This window comes from Muscardinus avellanarius (assembly GCF_963383645.1).
Source record: "Muscardinus avellanarius genome assembly, chromosome: 16".
NCBI classification, from domain to species: Eukaryota; Metazoa; Chordata; class Mammalia; order Rodentia; family Gliridae; genus Muscardinus; species Muscardinus avellanarius.
This window is the reverse complement of record NC_137802.1, coordinates 62,533,102-62,552,227: the sequence shown is the minus strand read 5'-3', so window position 1 is coordinate 62,552,227 and position 19,126 is coordinate 62,533,102. Positions and strand designations below refer to the sequence as shown.

The 19,126-nt window shown below is 45.8% G+C and overlaps 1 protein-coding gene across 1 annotated transcript in view; it reads left to right on the top strand.

The window, feature by feature from the left end:
* The window catches only part of FAM20A (FAM20A golgi associated secretory pathway pseudokinase), a gene marked incomplete at both ends in the record, with an annotated part of 54,633 nt that overhangs the window by 509 nt on the left and 34,998 nt on the right, over positions 1–19,126 (top strand). The gene's annotated exons all lie outside the window — the stretch shown is intronic.

The window sequence follows — 19,126 nt, the reverse complement described above, 5'->3', positions numbered from 1 at the left end:
AGATCTCAGCGCGAGGAAAAAAAAAAAAAAAAGTTTCTGGGCACCAACTCAGCGGAGAAATGCTTTCTGCCGCTCCCCCTGGAGTTCCAAGTTGTTACCTGCTTAACCCCGCTCGGGGTCCCTGGTGCTGTCCCCCTGCCCCCCAACCCCCCTGTTCTCTTTGTCCGGGTGTGGAAAAACTGCTCCTGGACTTTGCTTTTGCAAAATGAGGTTTCCAAACAGCAACTCCAGAGCTGGTTCGAATTCCACAGCAATCACCTCTGCTCTTTGAGTAGACCCGGGCGCCTCCCAGAAAGTCTGCTGCGCCCCATGACCGACCCAGCCTTTCCGCTTTCCCAGTCTCCCTGCCCAGTGTCTGGGAGCACCGGAGGTCAGCTGGAGCGGGAATAAATGATCATATCTCCCACCCGGCCGCCCCACTGCTCCTATTAAAGTGTGACTTGTCCCTCTGGGGTGGACGCTCTAAACTGAAGACAATGTATTATCTTTTATTATTGTGATGACTTGGGCAAACTTGGCGCTGAAGGCTGATGCTTCTGCAGGAGAGAGAAATCTGCCTGGGAAATCTTAAAACCCAAAGTAACATTTAGTGGGAGAAAAGAGACATGTTTAGGATAAGATTCAGAAGGATGTTTTTGTAAGAGGGTGTAAAGTGTCAGAGAAGGCAGAGGGACCACTGCTGGGATGCCCAGCTGATGCAGAGAACCTTGCTAGGAGCTAAGGATTCTTTGTGGAAATACAGAACTTGTCTAAATATCAGAGAAAAGTTCAAAGTTCACTTTAGCACCACGCCCATCTCTTAATACAAGAGATTTCAAAATGAGATGTCATCTCCGTGGTTTTAGAGTCCCTCTGGGAGATGAATAGACTGTAAATCTTGGTGGAAACCCAGAGCTAGTCCAATTTAACTGTTTGCTCATTATTTTGTAATGCTTAAAACTGAAAGGAGGGGGGGAAACCCTTTAGAAAGAAGTTGAGAGTTATTGGCTGAAATCGCTGTGGTGAATTTCAATTGCAGCTCTGTGGCTGACGATTTAGTACTAGAGAGAGGTTCTCGATTTCATTGCTAATTGCATACAATAAAAAGGCTCTTTGAGATTGCTTCTCAGGTGCTCCCATTTTCAGTATCACCTTTATTTCATCGATACCAAAGGACTCTGGGCTAGCAAACTAGGAAATTTTGCCTTTGAATATATCTGCAAGCCGGTGTTGGGGATACAAGCTTGTAATCTCAGTACTTAGAAGGCTGAGACAGGAGGAGCCTAAGGTTCGAGGCCAGCCTCGGCAACATAGCCAGACTCTCTGCAACGTGGCGGGGGCCCTTCTTCAAAACAGAAAAAAATATCCAGGAGTGGTGGCGCACACTTTTGTTTATTCCCAGGATTTGGGAGGCTGAGACAGGAGAATCGCAGGCCGGCCTCAGCTATTTAGTGAGGTCCTCTGCAACTCAGTGAGATCCTGTTTCAAAATAGAGGATAAAAAATAGGGCTGGAGGTGTAGCTCAGAATGCCCCTGGGTGCCATCCCCAGTAGTGCACAAAATAAAAATAAAAAGGATTTGGGGGGTATAGCTTGGAGATAGAATGTTCCTGTGTTCAATCCCTAGTACAAGAAAGAAAGAGAGAGGACGGAAGAAGGAAAGGAGGAAGGAAGGGAGGGAGAGAGCACCTGGACATCTGTCACAGATTTGAGAATGAGGGACCGTGGGCTGTCACCTGCCAGTGTTCATTTAATCGCATTTCTGTGGCCTTAAACTTCCTACGGTACTTTGATCCTAGGGGAAAGTCCAGGGGAATATTTTGGCAGAGGAGCAAAAAAACAAACAAACAAACAAACAAACTCTCTTACCAAGCTGTACAATCAATTTTAAGCTTGATTTTTACATTGCTGCTTAAAAAAAAAAAAAAAAATCTGACCAGAATTGATGTTGTCACTTAACGGAGGATCAGTGGGGATGGTGACCTTGCTGGATTCTGAGATTACAAAGTAGTTTTGTGTGAATGGTTGCGTGTGACAGTTTCCTAAGGAAGGTTTGTGGGCTCCAGGGGAGGGCTGACCACATTTACAAATCCTGGAACTGGCTGCCAAGCAAAGGGGTGCATGTCTAAAATCCCTGCTACTCTGGAGGCTGAGGCAGGAGGATTGTAAGTTAAGGCCAGCCTGGGGATGTCGCTCAGTGGCTGAGCATTTATCTAGCACATGCAAGGCCCTGTGTCAATCCCCAGTATTTCAATTAATGAATTAGTTAATTAACTAAAAGGTGAAACTAGACCTCCAGGGCAGAGAACAGCCTCCCTGTACCCCAGCTGTATTGTAAATATCAACAGGATGATATCAGTAAGCAGATGTGTTGCGACTTCTACCAGTGTTAAAAATGGAACCTAAGCCGGGCGTGGTGGCGCACGCTTATAAACCCCAGCACTTGGGAGGCTGAGACAAGAGGATAGTGGTTTGCGGACAGCCTCAGCTAACTTAGTGAGGCCCTTTGCAACTCAGGGAGAACCTGCTTCAAAATAAAGAATAAAAACTAGGGTCGAGGGTGTAGCTGGGAAGTAGAATGCCCCTGGGTTCCACCCCCAGTACCACACAAAAAAAGCAACCTAGAAGATGCATTAGCCAGTGTTGAATCACACCCAGAGTTCTACTGTGAGAAGTCATCATTCAGTCCCTTAAGGGAGGATGTACCCTCCCTTGGGCTCTTGACTACGGGGACAAGAGAAAGTGCTAATGAAGCCCATATACCTGCCATAGTTCAGACACATAATTAGAAAGGGCGAGTCCATGACTGACCTTGAGAACTCTTTTCCCCCTCGTTTGTAGCCCCAACCCTGCCAATATTTAAAATCTAGTGATTTATAAACATATGCGGATGCATCCCCGCCAGTAATTACCCAACATTAACTACTCTCCAAAAATAAGCATATCAGCAAACTGTCTGCCATACCAGGAGAGGTGTAAGTAATAAAATAAGCTAAATCAGCGTTCTTCCTACTTGCCCGGAAGAGACCATTAGCCTGAGTGATTTCCTTTTTTTTATTATTTTTTATTTTTACCACCACACTAAGAGGTAATGGTATGAAGTCAGAAAATATCTTTCTACAACTTCAGCTCATTACCAAGACGAGGTAGGTAATGGGTCGTCGCCCCCCAGCCCCCACGCATTTCTTTTTGATTTCACGCTGGGGAAGACAGAGCTGGTCCACTCTTAGCAATAATTTGCTTCTCAATAGGCGTTTGTTAATCCAAGGTCAATAATAAGTGGAAAACACATTGCGTGCAGGGTGGGCTGTCGGCGTGGGCTCCCACACCCTCAGTTCTCTACTCTTCTCCCTCAAAATGTAACCAAGTGTGGCACGGTCCACATTTAAAATGCTATCAGGGGAGGTGTCTGTGTCAGGCCGTCAGCCGCTGATCACAGCAAGCAGCCAGCGCCAGGCTACATCAAACCTGATGACACCTTCAGCACCTGTCTTGAAGAGCCAAGAGGCAGGAGCGCAGGGAGAGAGGCGATGTCGTCCTCACTAACAAGCCAGAATTGTGCCATCCTCAGTCCTGGTCTCTAATCCGCAACGATGGTGGCCGCGCTTACGAGGAGCGCGATTAGCAGCTCGTGTCCTTGCCAGCCCGGCATGCTCAGAGACTGAGCCTCTGGTCTCTTATCCAGACAACATCTGTCTTTGGACATAGCAAAGCTGGTCAGCTTGGGCTGGCCTTTTGCCCACACATTTTTGCCCAGTGCTGCAGTTCTCTGGTCTTGACGGGCAAGGTCAAACAGGGTCGTGTCTCCCTTGTGTAGACACTCCAAGCAGCTACAAGGCAGATGCAAGTTCCTACTCTCTGCCTTTCTTCCTTGACAGCTTCCTTGGCTCTCAGGAAGGTGAGAAGGTCCGGCAGCTAGAGACTCAGCATTTCTCAGAAGCGTGTGTGCATGCGCACATGTGTGTGTGCATGCGTACATGTGTGTGCATGCGTGCACGTGTGCGTGTGCACGTGTCTCCCACCATCGGAAGCCCCTTCCTCCCCTCCTCTTCTCCTTCCATCACTAAACGGAAGCCTGGCTGGCTCTGACATCTCTGAAAATCACAGCAGAGAGACTGGGCAGCTTTTCAAAAGTGACAGTTGTTCAAGGGGAATATTTGGGCTCAAGGTTTTGGGCCCCCCCCCCCCTGGGAGAAGCTTTGAGAAAATCCAGAAACCAAGAAAGAAAGGGGGAGGGGCGGGAGGGATTAAAAAAGAACTCAGCTGGAAATAAGGCTTGTCCATTCCGGGGGATTTTTGACAGATGAGTGCCCTCTCCCCATAGCGTCCACTTAATGAACAATACAGTCTCTTTCTCTTCGTTCTCTTCTTCTCTCTTCACCCCACCTCTCTACCACTTTTTGACTCATCTCATGAATCCCCCGGGCCATTTGCAACATCGATTTCTTATGAGCAGTTCAACCCAGGGAAGTCTAGGTCCTTCCTCATGGCCGGTGGCCATTTGCCATTTTCCCAGAGTCAACAGAGCCTTGGCCCCTTTTCTGATTCTCCCCCCAAGGACACCAGGCTAAGAAAGGAAACGGGCTCCTGGATTTGAAAGCATTCCTTGGCTGTGACTTGTGTGCCGTTAGCAAAGGAGTGGGATCCACTCTCATTCCTTCCAATTAGAACCTGGTTTGGCTGGTTTGGGACTAGCTATTATTTTAGTGGTTTCAAAATCCCTGGGCTTGCAGCTAGAGGAAATGTCTCCACTCTTCTCAGAATCGAAAGCTCTGAGCAGATTGTTTCTGAGAGGACTAAGCTAATTCCTTCTCCTTCATCCCAAAGCCTGGTCCTCCAGCCATTACCACAGCAAAGGCCTAAACTAGGGAGAGGCTTGGTGCCCTTGATTTCAAGAGGACAGTCCTCCCTGTCTCTAAATGGATCCATTCAAAGCCCCTCCGCTGGAAACCAGAAGTTGTTCCCTATTTCCAAGCTCTGACAACTTCCTTTCATGCCAACCAAATTCTCATCAATCCTGGGGACCAAATTGTCTAATTTTTTTATTTCAGTACTGGGGATTGAGCCCAGGGCATTTTACCTCTGAGTTACACTCCTAGCCCTTTTGATTTTGAAACAGAGTCTCACTAAGTTGCTGAAGGTCTTAGTAAGTTTCTGAGGCTGGCCTCAACCCAGAGATCTTCCTTCTCAGCCTCCCAAGTATTACAGGCATGCACCATCACACCTGGGCAAAGTGGCTAATTTTTCACACATAAATCTTCTTACCTGAAAGATGCTTTATTTATTTATTTATTTATTTATTTATTTATTTATTTATTTTTGCAGAACCTGGGATTGAACCCAGAGGCATTCTACTCCAAGCGACATGCCCATCCCAGCCCTATTTTTCATTATTTATTTTGAAACAGTCTCACTGCGTTGTGGAGGGCCTCGCTAAGCAGCCGAGGATGGCCATGAACGTGTGATCCCCCTGTCTCTGCCTCCCAAGTCCTGGGAGTCGTTAAAGTTCTAGGTCCATTGGCTCTGGGGATATACAAACCCCTTTAGAGTGGTAGTTATATTAGTATGAGATTGAATAACTAGGAGAGATGCGGATACACCAGGCCTGGAAACCTTGGGGGGCATCTTGGAACGCTGCCTACCAGATGCATATACTTTCATGGAAGCCGTGAGGCCAAATTAACAAATATCCGTAAAGTACACCACATATAAAAAACATCTTTCAAGCCAGGCGTGATGGTCCACGCTTGTAATCCTAGAAGGGTCTGGCTCCTGAATTCATCTTCTTAACCACCAGCTCTGCTACCCTGTGTCTTTTGACATTCAGAGGTCCGAGCCCTTTCTCTAAAGTATTTTCTGACAACCGTACTCACTCTGGCGCCTCCTTTGGCTATATACATTCTTACATCTATGGCATATTGTTTTTTGCCACACTCCACCCTGTCCAGCTATATCTCCATAGGGCTTTGGAACAGAATAAATGGCTACAAGCTTGCAAGCGGTCTGTTTCATGGTTTGCCACAGGGTAGAGCCAGAGTAAATATCTAAGGAAGGAAAAATTGCAAACAGATGACACCCGGCTTTAGGGGATGTTACTCCATCATCCATTACCTCCTACCTAAAGGCCTTGAACAGCTGAGCACCCAAGCACACACTTACTATCCCAGGACCTGAGAGGCTGAGACAGGAGGATCCCAGGTTCACGGCCAGCCTCAGCAACTTGATGAGGCCCTCCGCAACCTAGTGAGACCCTGTTTCAAAATAAAAGAATAAAATAGGACAGGGGGTATAGCTCAGCAGTAGAATGCCCCTGGGTTCAATATCCAGTACCACAAAAAAGAAAATGAAAGAGAGAAGGAAAAGAAAAAAAGAAAGAGAGAGAAAGAATGAAAGAAAGAAAGAAAGAAAGAAAGGGCCTTGAATAAGAGCCATCCTATTTGTAAAAGTCACCCCAACTATAATTTGTTTACTCCTCCCTATAAAAGTCTAAAACGAAACCAGCCTGCTGGGACCATCTAAGTAAGAGTTGAATCTGGGATACCCTTGCTATTGTACTGCAATAGCCTAAATAAAATCATTTCACAAACAGGGAGGCATAAAGGAAAGTTGGGAGACTATCCTTTGTCAAGACGAAGGAATTTCTTCGGCTTTCTGTGCTTTCCGAGGAAGAGCAGCCAAGAAGCCGGGCACAGAAGAAAAATGGGACCTGCAGAGACCTTGACAGCCCAAGCAATCCCTGCCCTGCCCAGGGGCAGGTGCTGACCTGTATTTTTCTCGTGATTATTCATTAAGCTGGAAGCTGAGGAGAGCCGGCTGCTGCTGGTGCAGCTCGCTCGCAGATGGCCAAAAGCCAGGGGAGAGGATCCCATGCAAAAGAGCTGTGGCCTGGCAGAGCCAAAGTGATGGACAAAAGTTCTGCCTGCTCTTCTAAGCAGGCGCACGCATATGCGCCTAATGAAAACCACAGTATGGAAAAAAGGAAACAAACCTAAAACAGGCTTAGTTCTTGTGCCCTGTCCCTTGGCATCATGTCCTACGGTTGAAATGTGAAATCAGGATGTAATTGAGCTGGAGCGCTTTGGAGATGCCGACATCCGGGACTTTCCAACCCGGGAGCCAGGCTGTGGAGGCCAAGCCCTGGGGGCAGCCAAGAGGCTTTGACTTGAGGGAGAAGGCAAAGAGATGTCCCAGAAAAGGGCCATCATTTTATTAGTGATCAACCAGATAATAAATTTGGGAAGCCCCAGTAAGCAATGCATCTTTGTGAGAAAGGATATGGTATCTAAAAAGCCAAGTGCCTGTAATTTTAAAAAAAAAAATTAAAAAGCTGGGCATGGTGGCACGCACTTGTAATCCCAGTACTTGGGAAGCTGAGACAGGAGGATCTCCGTTGGCAGACAGCCTCAGCTACTTAGTGAGGCCCTCTGTAACTAAGTGAGACTTTGTTTCAAAATCAAAATAGGGCTGGGGATATCGCTCCAGAGGGAGAATGTCCCCTGGGTTCCATCCCCAATACCACAAAAAAAAAAAAACATTAAAATTCAGCAAAATATAAAGAGCAAAAAAGAGCTGGGTGTGGTGGCACACGCTTGTAATCCCAGCATTTGGGAGGCTGAGACCAGACGATCTGGGTTCACGGATAGCCTCAGCTACTCGGTGAGGCCCTCCACAACTTAGTGAGACCCTGTTTAAAAATAAAGAATAAAGAAAAGGGCAGGGGGTTCAGCTTTGAGGTCAAATGCCCCTGGATTCCATCCCCAGACCTGCAAGATAGATAGATAGGTAGATAGATAGATAGATAGATAGATAGATAGATAGATAGATAGATAGATAGCAAAAAAGAAACAGAGCTGGGCATGTTGGTGCACACCTGAAATCTCAGTACTTGGGAGGCTGAGACAGGAGGATTACAGGTTTGAGGCCAGCTTCACAACAACTTAGTGAGATTCTCATCAGTTTAGCAAGACCCTGTTTCAAAATGAAATATAAAAAGGGCTGGAGGGTGTAGCTCAGAGGTAGAAAGCCCCTGGGTTCAACCCCTAGTATACCACACACACACACACACACACACACACACACACACACACACAAGAAATTTAAACAGTGCTGATATATGAGGCACATATCGAAAAAGCTGGGCCATAAAAATAAAAAAAATAAAAGGCCGGGTGTGGTGGCGCACGCTTGTAATCCCTGCGCTTGGGAGGCAGAAACAGGAGGATCGCACAGGTTTGAAGCCAGCCGCGCGCGCTGGCTTAGGAGACCCTGTTTCCAAATAAAAATGTAAAAATAGGTCTGGGAGTGTAGCCCGGAGGTAGAAGGGCTTCCAGGAACCCCAGTACCACCAAAAAAATAAAATAAAATAAATAAATAAATAAATAAATAAATAAATAAATAAATAAATAAAAAATATGGTGTCCTGGGCAGAGATGAGTTTTTTTTTTAATCTGGGAGAAGTTAACGGGCTAGAAAAGATGTGTGCTGAAGAAAAACAGCCCTTCAGCCCCAGGAAGCCAAGTGCAGCTCTCAGCAAACTTGTCTTCAGTTGTCAGCACCTGGGTCAAGCTCTGTAGGTCACAGGTAAATATTTTTGATGATGCCAACCAAGCTGAAATCGATACGGAGGGACAGGTCATCTCTCCTGGCCAAGCCGCGTGTCCCACAAGGTCTCAGTTTCATCAACCCAAGTGGGGTTCTTAGACTTCCGATTTATTTTTCTCGGCAGTTGTAAAGTCCCAGATCCTGTAGGGAATGCGTATCTATCTCCTCTCCCGGTTCAGCTAGCGCCTGCTCTTAATTATTCCTAGTTAAGAATTATGCATAACTAGTAGCTCTTTATTTCTGCATTCGGGGTTCCCCCGAGCACTCAGAAGTACTAGAGGAAGTCACATCGACTAATCCAAATTCCATAATCAATCAAATCTAGCAGATTTAAAGAAAAAAAAAACCTGGGGTTATTGAATCCCATTAAATTCAGGTGAGATCCATATTCCCCTTAAGGTACACAGAATTTGCATTCTGTACCTATGTTCTCTTTCCTAGGAAATAGTTCGTTGTACTTGCAAAGTATCCTCTTCATTCATCAGGATTGTTTGGTTTCACAAGACAGAGCCCCAACCCCAAGTAGCTTACGCAAGAGTAGGAAGCCGGTTTTGGCGGTGCACACTTGTAATCCCAGCATTCAGGAAACTGAGACTGGAGGATCACGGTTCGCAGAAAGCCTCAGCTACTTAGTGAGGCCCTCTGCAACTTAGTCAGACTCTGTTTCAAAATAAAGAATAAAAAAAAAAATAGGGCAGGGGGTGTAGCTTGGAGGTCGAATGCCCCTGGGATCCATCCTCAGACCTAAAATAAATAAATAAAAGGGTAGGAAAGGCAGCAACTCAAGAAATCAAACTCAGGAAGTACAGAGGGCTGGCCCTCACAGCTGGGAACAGCTCATGGGCTCTATGTCTGCTCTCCCCACCTGCTGTTTCTTTGCCTGGGCTCACAGCCCAGGGAGCAGAGGCCCCTTGGCCTTCCCTTTAGCCTCCTCAGCCTCCCTGCCTCTTGGGCAAATCCACCTCAGTCCCTTCCGTAGAGTGAAGGGTCTAGCCCTGCATTTACTATCTTCTTGATCTATTTGTTTAGGACTTTAGGCTCCCCTTCTTCTGGAGCCCATTTTTCAAGGTCAAAAGTTGCAAATTGTCTGCTTACATTTCTTCTACAATAGTCTTAATCCCTGCCCAAACTAACAGCTGCTATGGTTGGCTGAGTCGAGTACACATCTTATTTCGAAACTATACTGAGCCGGGCGTGGTGGCGCACGCTTGTAATCCCAGCATTCGGGAGGCTGAGACAGGAGGATCGCGGTTCGCGGATAGCCTCAGCTACTTGGTGAGGCCCTTTGCAACTCAGTGAGACCCTGTTTCAAAATAAAGAATAAAAAATAGGGCTGGGGGTGTAGCAGAGGTAGAATGCTCCTGGGTTTCATCCCCCAGTACCGCAAAAAATAAGAAGAAAAAAATTATGATTCGTTTCCCTTTATCAAGTTTTAAGAGCTTCTATTCTATAGATGTATTTCTGAACACTATCACCCATTTATAGGATATTTGTGATCCAGGTTAAACAGCCCGTATTCAAAATGCTTGGGACCAAAAACTTTATGGATTTCAGAATTTTTAAATCTTAGAATATGTGCATATATGATGAAGTATCTCAGGGGTGGAAACCAAATATAAATATAAAATGTGTATTTCCTGTGCACCCTAGACACATGGCCTGAAGGTAATTTTATACGATGTTTTTAGCACATCCGTGTTTTGACTGTATTCCATCACAAGGTCAAGTGTAGAATGTTCCACTTGTATATTGGTGCATTTGGATTTCAGATTTGGGGATTAGAAATATTCAACCTATAATATTTTTTTTTTTTGGTGGTACTGGGGTTCCTGGAAACCCTTCTACCTCCAGGCTCCACTCCCAGACCCATTTTATATTTTTATTTGGAAACAGGGTCTCTTAAGCCAGCAGGGCTGGCATCGAACCAGCGCGATCCTCCTGTCTCCGCCTCCCAAGCGCGGGGATTACAAGCGTGCGCCACCACGCCCGGCTATAATAATTATTAATGCAAACCCCGTGAACACTTCCTGGCGCTTTTTGAAGTCATCTGTGGTTAGTTCACCCCTGAAAGGATTGGTCTGCACAACCAGTGAGACCTTAAGCTGAATGCCCATGGAAAGACATCCAGCCAACTCATATTGTCTTACAGCACAGCTTCCCTCGTGGCCCCAGGCTGGCTGGGCTTCAGCTGTCCACAGCACTGTGCCGAGACCCTGGGCAGAGGTCCTTGGATAAACTGCTCAGTGGCCGCTGTGCGCCTGAGATCTGACCCTTCTAGGAAGTTGCAAGTCAAGTCTTTAACCCCCGGGACCTCTTAGCATTTTTGTGAGTAAGTTCTGAAAAGGGGATTTGGCCGCCATATATGCTGCCTAAATTGGTGTAAGCCATGGATGGCGGTTTAAACAACAGAGACTTACCGCTCTCGGGTTCTAAAGTCTAGCGATGTGGGTCAGCAAGGCAGCACTGCTCCAGAGGCGCTGGGGAGGATCTTGTCTTTGCCTCTTCCCACTTCTAGTGGCTGATGGCGTTCCTTGATGTGAAGCCACATCGCTCCAGCCTCTGCCCCCACGGTAGGGTCATCTCTCCCTCTTTTGTCTCCGGGTGCCTCCATCCTCTTCTCTCTCTCCTATAAGACACTTCTCATTGGATTTAAGACCTGCCAGTATAATCCATGGTGATTTCATCTCAAGATCCTTAACTTAGATGCATCTGTAGCGACTCTTTCAAAGAAGGGGCCCGTTCACGGTTTCTGAGGAATAGGTTGGGGACATGTCATTTTTGGGGCTGCAGTTCGGCTCATGACAGACACATTGCATTGTGCAGACAAAGGCCATGCAGTAGCCTTTTTTTAATGCTTTTTAATCTTTTTGGATAAAAGAGAATCAAAGACTATCTTGAGAGCGATCGTAAAATAATTATGGTAGGTCACAATGTTGCAAAATAGTTGAGGAAAGTGGGTCAAAGGGAAAATAAAGAGACTGGAGAACAACAGAGGCAGGAGTTGGGCGCCTCTGGGAAGACTGGCCATGAAAGCCTGCCGGCCACAGGGAGCCGTGCTGGGGAACCGCCGCGGAGACCCAGCAGGAGCGCAGTGACAGCTGCCGGTGACTCACAGAGGAATGACTTCCACAGCATGCCCCAAAAAACGACAGAGAGGGCATCCTCCACCACGTCCTTAAGGGGGCTTATGGGGAGGGATGCTCTTATAGCAGTCTTTTAGCATACACAGATAACACCCGTGCCCCAGAGCAAGTTCCTAAAGCCATGTCCACACAGACCCCCAGAAATTCCACTTCTAACTCCTGGTGCCCAGGCAGCTGGCTGGTCTCATCTCAGGGAGGAATTGAAAGCACTCAGGTTCCCGAGCCATGGGCACTGGGTGCACTGTGAGGCCGTCCTGCATGGACCTTGCTTTTCAGCAAAGCTTCTGACATTGAATGGCAGTGCATTTAGGATAAACTCCCAGGAGCACCTGGCCTGCAGCTGTTCAGGGTTGTCACTCAGAGCACAGAAACAGGTTTGGCAATTAGTTGAACTTGGAAGTAGGGACAAGAGGCTGTTTATGTAGATCTTAGAGTCAAAGGGGAAAGATAAATGGACTCAAAGCCACTGACCTCTGTCCAAAAGGGCGTCAAAGGTCCAAGGGCCAGGCTAGACTCTCTTCAGATTATACTTCTGGATCTGCTCTAACCGGGCAATTGAGTAATCAATCAATCCACATGCAAAATTAGGGGCTGGAAAAATATTCCAATAATTATAACCAAAGGAAAATTGTCAATAAAGCAATTATTGAAGGCCTGATTTATTAACCATCCCTCCAGGTTACTGAGATTAAAACCCCAGGTAACCGAATGAGACAGCATCCCATTTACTTGTTAGCTGTAAAACCCTTAAAAGGGGGGAACCCTCAGCCACACACCATGAGCTTGGATCTACAGCTACTGATCCGTAGCGCCTCTCCTTGGCAGTCACAGAGCCAGCGGTCTGTTAAGGCCTCTTGTAGCATGTGCTAGTAATGTTATCTGCATGCATAAAAAATGCTTCTTCCTCACTCTTTGGGCAGGGAACACTGTGGCCAACTCATCCATAAGTATTATTTACTTTTGAAAGTAAATAGCAAGCCAGTGAGTCAGGAGAGTGGGGCCCCACTAGAGATGATAAGCCGGCTCCTTCTTTGTCCCTCTGGTCCTCTTTCTGGGAAAAAAAAAAAAAAAAAAAAAAAAAAAAAAACCTTCCCACCCTGCCAGCCACAGGAGTTGTAGGTGCTCTTCTTTTTCCAACACTGTTTTCTTATCACTGGGACTCCTAACATGACTCGGCACCCTCTTGTTTACTGGTTTTCTTCACAATAACCTCACTAGATCATAAGCTCTTTAAGGATTATATTGGTAGCTGAAAAAATTGCATTCATGTCCTAATCTCCTGGTACTGCAACTATTATCTTATTTAGGATTTTTTTTTTTTTTTTTTTTGGCAGTACTAGGGATGGAATCCGGGGGCATTCTATCTCTGAGCTAACACCCCTGGCCCTATTTTTTATTTGTATTTTGAAACAGGATCTCACTGAGTTGCAAAGGGCCTCACTAAGTAGCTGAGGCTGTTTGCAAACTGCTATCCTCCTATCTCAGCCTCCCAAATGCTAGGATTACAAGCGTGCACCACACCTGACTTGGGAAAGGTTCTTTATAGATGCGATTAAGTCAAGAATAACTTAATAATTTAAATAATGACTTAATTAAGATTATTTGGGAGCCAGGCATGGTGGCACATACCTGTTATCACAGTACCTGGCAGGCTGAGACAGAAGGATCACAGGTTTGAGACCAGCCTTAGCAATTTAGCAAAGCCCTCAGCACTTAGTAAGGCTCTGTTTCAAAATATAAAAATAAAACAGGGCTTGAGGTGTAGCTTGGAGGTAGACCGCTCCTGGGTTCAATCCCCAGCACCACACACACACACACACACACACACACGATTATTTCAGCCAGGCATGGTGGCCCACACTTGTAATCCCAGCATTTGGGAGGAGGCTGAGACAGGAGGATTGTGGTTCAGGGACAGCCCCAGCTACTTAGTGAAGCCCTATGCAACTCAGTGAGACCCTGTTTCAAAATAAAAAAGAATAAAAATAGGGCAGGGAGTGTAGCTTGGAGGTCAAATGCCCCTGGATTCCATCCTCAATACCGCAACAACAACAAAATAAAGATGATTCGGGGAGATCATCGTAGATTATCCAGGTGGTCTCCTAATGTTATGCCAGGTGTCCTGATAAGAGGAAGATCAGACACAGGCAGAAGAGGAGGCCAAGTAACCAAGAAGACAGACACTGGCGGGAGGTGGCTACAAGCTAAGGAACACTGAAAGCCACCAGAAGCCAAAAGAAGCAAAGAAGGGCGCTCTCCCAGGCCCCGAGAGGAGCACGGTGCCGCTGATACCTGGGCTTCAACTCTTGGACTCCAGAGCTACAAAAGCACGCATTAACTTAAGCCACCAAGCTCTAGGACGTTTGTTATGGCATCTGTAGGCCACTGATAGATGGATGGAGGCATTTATTGCCCCAGTACCTAAGATGCTGTTTGTACAATAAACGTTTGGTAAGTGAATGAACCTGAAACAGTGTTGAAGATGCTTTGTGACTGGGCAATTCAGGGTTTAAATCCAGACTCTGCTTTATAAGTGCTATGAGCCCTGAGGCTGCTTTCTGCAAGCCTCGGTTGCCTGGTCTGTGAAGTGGGATGCCATACCCATCCAAGGCCTGGCTGCGAGGCTGAAACCAGCATGTTCATAACACACTGAGCACGACGCCCGGTTCATCCAGTGCTGAGTTGTCAACAGACAAAGCCTCACTAGTTGACTCTTGTGTTCTATGAGCTTCCTGATACCCATTGGTACCCAGGGCACTCCATCCATCTTTGATGTGCAGAAAGATGACAGAGAAGAAGAAACAATTGTGGTCCCCAATCGCCAGAGAAAAACACCAGGGCTTCCAGCCTGGTCTCTGCCCTCACTGGACTTAGCACAGTTGGTGTTTCTGGAAGAGGGAACGCATGAATTAAGCTCTCCCTTGTTGATTGATGTCAAATACTTCGTGACTGCAAGTATTCCACCTGTTTCAGAAACTATAGCACTCCCTCCCCCCACACACCCCCTGTCTCGGATTCCAGGAATGCTTATTTTTCTTTGTTTGTAACAAGGCTTGTGTTATGTATCAACCCGGCTGCTCTCTGCTTACTGAAGACCTTTCAGCTCGCACCATGCCTGCCGGGGATCAGTGACATGAGTGGCAGCTGACATTTGTCCAGCTCTTTTTGCTCCACATGGTGTTCACGTACTATCTCACTGAATCCTCACAACCCTGCAAGTAGTTACTGTTATCATCCTGGTCATGACCCAGAGACCAGCGTGGCAGGATTACCTTCAGCACCCTCTATGGAACTGTGGGTTGTCCAGAAGCATCCAGGGCTTTCAAAACAGTCCAACTCATCCGTCCTTATTTGCCATAAACATATTTTATTTATTATTTTTGTGATACTGGGGATGGATCCCAGGGACATTCTACCTCCAAGCTACACTCCCAGCCCTATTTTTTAGTCTTTTTTTTTTTTTTTTTTTTTTTTTTGCAGTTCTGGGAATGGAACCCAGGGGCTTTCTACCTCTGGGCTACACTCCCAGACCTATTTTATATTTTATTTGGAAACAGAGTCTCACTCAATTGCTGAGAGCCTCACTAAGTAGCTGAGGCTGGCTTAGAACCTGTGAGATACTCCAGTCTCACTGAGTTGAAAAGGGCCTTATTAAGTAGCTGAGGCTGTCCCAGAACCACGATCCTCCAATCTCAGCCTCCCGAATGCTGGAATTACAAGCATGTGCCACCACACCCAGCTCCATATTTTATTTATTTTTATTTTAAAAAATTTGACGTTTTATAATCAGGAGGAAAAGTCATTAGTGGTGGGATATGTCATTCTTAATCTTGATTTCAGATGGGTTCATCACAGTGCAGTCATGACATACTAGCAGCACCATCTTGCAGAAGTTATTGGTACCAATACCTGGTTCCCATACCTTTAAGACAGAAGTAACTCAGACCTTATCAGGAGTTTGTGGGAGGATTAAATGAGTTAAAATTACAAAGTGCTGCTGGGCATGGTGGCGCAAACTTGTAATACCCGCACTTGGGAGGCGGAGACAGGAGGATCGTGCAGGTTCAAAGCCAGCCGCACTGGCTAAGGAGACCCTGTTTCCAAATAAAAAAGTATAAAAGTAGGTACTGGGAGTGTAGCCCGAAGGTAGAAGGGCTTCCAGGAACCCCAGTACCACCAAAAAAAGAAAAAAGATAAAATTACAAAGTGCTTAAAATCAGTCCCTGGTTCAAGGTAAGAGCTACGTAAGGAAAGGAGTGCGTGTCGGGAAAACCAACCCATTTGGCAAAACTTCACTAAAATTGTGATACAGTCGTTGCTTTTTTCAACAGCAGATAGGCACAGGCTCACTGTCCCCACGCCCCAGGACCACCGTGTTCCGTAAGGAGGCTCTGCCAGATTCAAAGGAGATTCTTGATAGAGCATCACTTCCTCTCTGCAGCCGCTGTGGAAAAGTAGAAAAGGCTCAGGTCAAAAAAACAGGCTCAATTTTTCCTTTCTCACTTGCTGTGTTGTAACATCCACCTTGTGAACCTTCTTGCCTTAATTTGCAGGGCTCAAGAGAACTAAAATCAGTAAAAGAAATCCCCCCAAATGAATCTTTGCAACGAGCTCTGCACAGATGTAAATTACTAATAGTATTAAATGAAAAGACACATCTCCTATGTTCAGTAAGTATCAAGAGACCATAACAGAGGCTCAACAAAATCCACACCCTCTCTGGTGATGCCCCAGCCCCCTTGCTATTAAATGGGGACATGTGACCAGTTCCACCCAATGGGATGTCAGCTGGAGTGACCTACATCACTTCCTGTCAAGACATTCAGAGCCAGCAACGAATCCCTCCAGTTTCTTTCTTTAATTGCCAGGATAACAGGGAAGGCTAGGTGCCAGGATCTTGTTGCATCTATCAAGCTGGGTTCCTCAGTTACTCTGTGGAGCAAAAGTCCTACTGTGCTTCCTTAAATAAAGCATAATTGAGAAATAAGCCTTTGTTATGTCCAGCCACTGAGATTTTAGGATTAACTTGTTACTGTAGCAGAACCTAGCCTACCCTGACTAACACAGCCAGCAAATGAATACAGATGGATTTTGCTCTACCTACTCAAGCATGGAAGAACTGTAACACTTAGCATCTTTCTTTTTTTGAAAAATCAAATAGAATGGAACTAGGACTCTGAGCTTCCTTTTCTATAGATTCTAGAATTCAACTGTGGTCACCACTAGAACTCTTTTCCCGAGCCCCTTGAGGGAGCCTATCCTTAGGGTCTTGGTAGCACATTTGAGGGGTCAGGTCCCTGTTCATCACATGGTCTCATGTTGCTGCTGCCTTGAACTCCAACACTGGAATGTCTTCTGGGGTTGGATTTCTGATGCCTAAATCATTCTTCCCAGGCACCTGCCAGCATTCTCCTTCACTGTGGGTCACTTCTGAAAACAGGCCAGATGCAGGATCCCAGCCAACTTTCCTAATCTTGAAGAATCTATGTGCTTTAACCAAATTTTAAGCTTCTGTATGCACTTCCCACTCTGTAAAATTCCCCTGCCTAGCTCATTCCTTCGCTGAGTGTAGACTTAAAACAAAAAAAGGGGGAAGAAATGAAGGAAATTCATCCACCTGTCTGAACTTCCAACTGATTCTGACACCCTTTATCAAAAAAGCTATTACCTTCCTAGAGCAGGGATGGGTAAAATTCCAGAAAAAAAAAATGAATATCTCAGTAAATTATTCTACCACATGGTTGGCTGCTCATGCTAACAAGGAAAACATTATTATTCTGTTTGTACATGAAGTGGAACAATAATACCATGCAACTTAGTACTAACTCACAGGCTAAGGACTTAAAAGAATTTAATCTGGGTGAGCCACAAGGAAATTTTGCCTACAAACCATAAATATATGGGCCCTTCGCTAACCTAACCCTCTTTGGCAACCCCCTACACTGAAACCCTTATCTCTTTCAAATGCCCGTGTCTATGTAATAGGAAGTAAGACAAAGTTCAAACATTTTTTTAAAAACACATATATTTTGGTGTACTCTTGATCATTAGAGGGCTCAGGGTATGGATTTTTAAGCCTCCTGCATTTCTTGGTCCACTCAAAACATTGCCTTTAAGCCACATTTCTGCTTTTTACACTGAGAAAAATGGCAGAGGAGAAAGAGGAAGAAAGAGAGAGACGTCATAGTCATCCATTGGCAATGTTATTTGCTGTGTGTGTGTGTGTGTGTGTGTGTGTGTGTGTGTGAGAGAGAGAGAGAGAGAGAGAGAGAGAGAGAGAGAGAGAGAGAGAGAGAGGGAGAGGAGGGGGCTTTATTTATTTTAGGATCATACAGTCAGAGATGACAAGTACCAAAATTAGGACATTTAAATAGATCAATATTGCATCTTACACAGACGACATGTGTGTTACTGCTTTGTCAGTGTGTTCATTAGGTTAATACAAGTCTGACAACTAAAGCCTTGCTGACTCAAAACTTTTTTTAAACAATGACGTAACATCTTTAATTTTTGCTGTGTAGAAGATATAGAACGCGTGTAGGAGGCCCCCAGGAAGGCTTTTATGCTGTCTATAGAAAATGTTAAATTGCACCGAGTCCAAAATCCATCATGGCAATTTTTAAGTTGTCATCCGAGGATTAAGTGCTTAATTCGCTCATGATTCCATGGCTCTAGTCCAGGGTTTCTAACCTCAGCATTACTGACATTTGGAGCCAGATAGTCTTGTGCTGTGTGGGTTTGTCTTGACATGGCAGGATGCTTATAGCATCCCTTAGCACTCCTTCCACCAACTCTGACAACCATAAGTCTCTCCAGATATTGCCAAATGGCCCTGGAAAGATGAAATCACCCCTGGTGTGAGACCGGAGGATCGCCGTTCATGGACAGCCTCAGCTACTTAGTGAGGCCCTCTGCAACTCAGTGAGACCCAGTTTCAAAATAAAGAATAAAAAATAGGGCAGGGGGTGTAGCTCGGAGGTCGAATGCCTCTGGGTTCCATCCCCAGACCTGCAAAAAAAAAAGAAAAGAAAAGAAAAGAAAAGAAAAGAAAAGAAAAGAAAAGAAAAGAAAAGAAAAGAAACCACCCCTCATAGAGAAAGAACCACGGGTCTACACCAGATCACAGACCTGTGTAAAGAACGCGGCTGTGGCTATGAGGCCCCTTCTGAGCAGTCACACACAACCACGTTGAGCGGCAGAATCCAGGGCCATGGCCCCATGCTTGTGAGGAAGTGGCCTCTGAACAGGAGGCCTGACTGCGGGACTTCTCTGAGCTTTCACCATCTTTCTGTACATCATCGCTGTCCCAGAGGGGTCACAGTTTGTAGCGCTTCCCCTATTTATTTGCGAGGAGCAGCTGATGTCTGTTAACTATTTTGGTTCTTATCTTTATGTCCAAGTCCA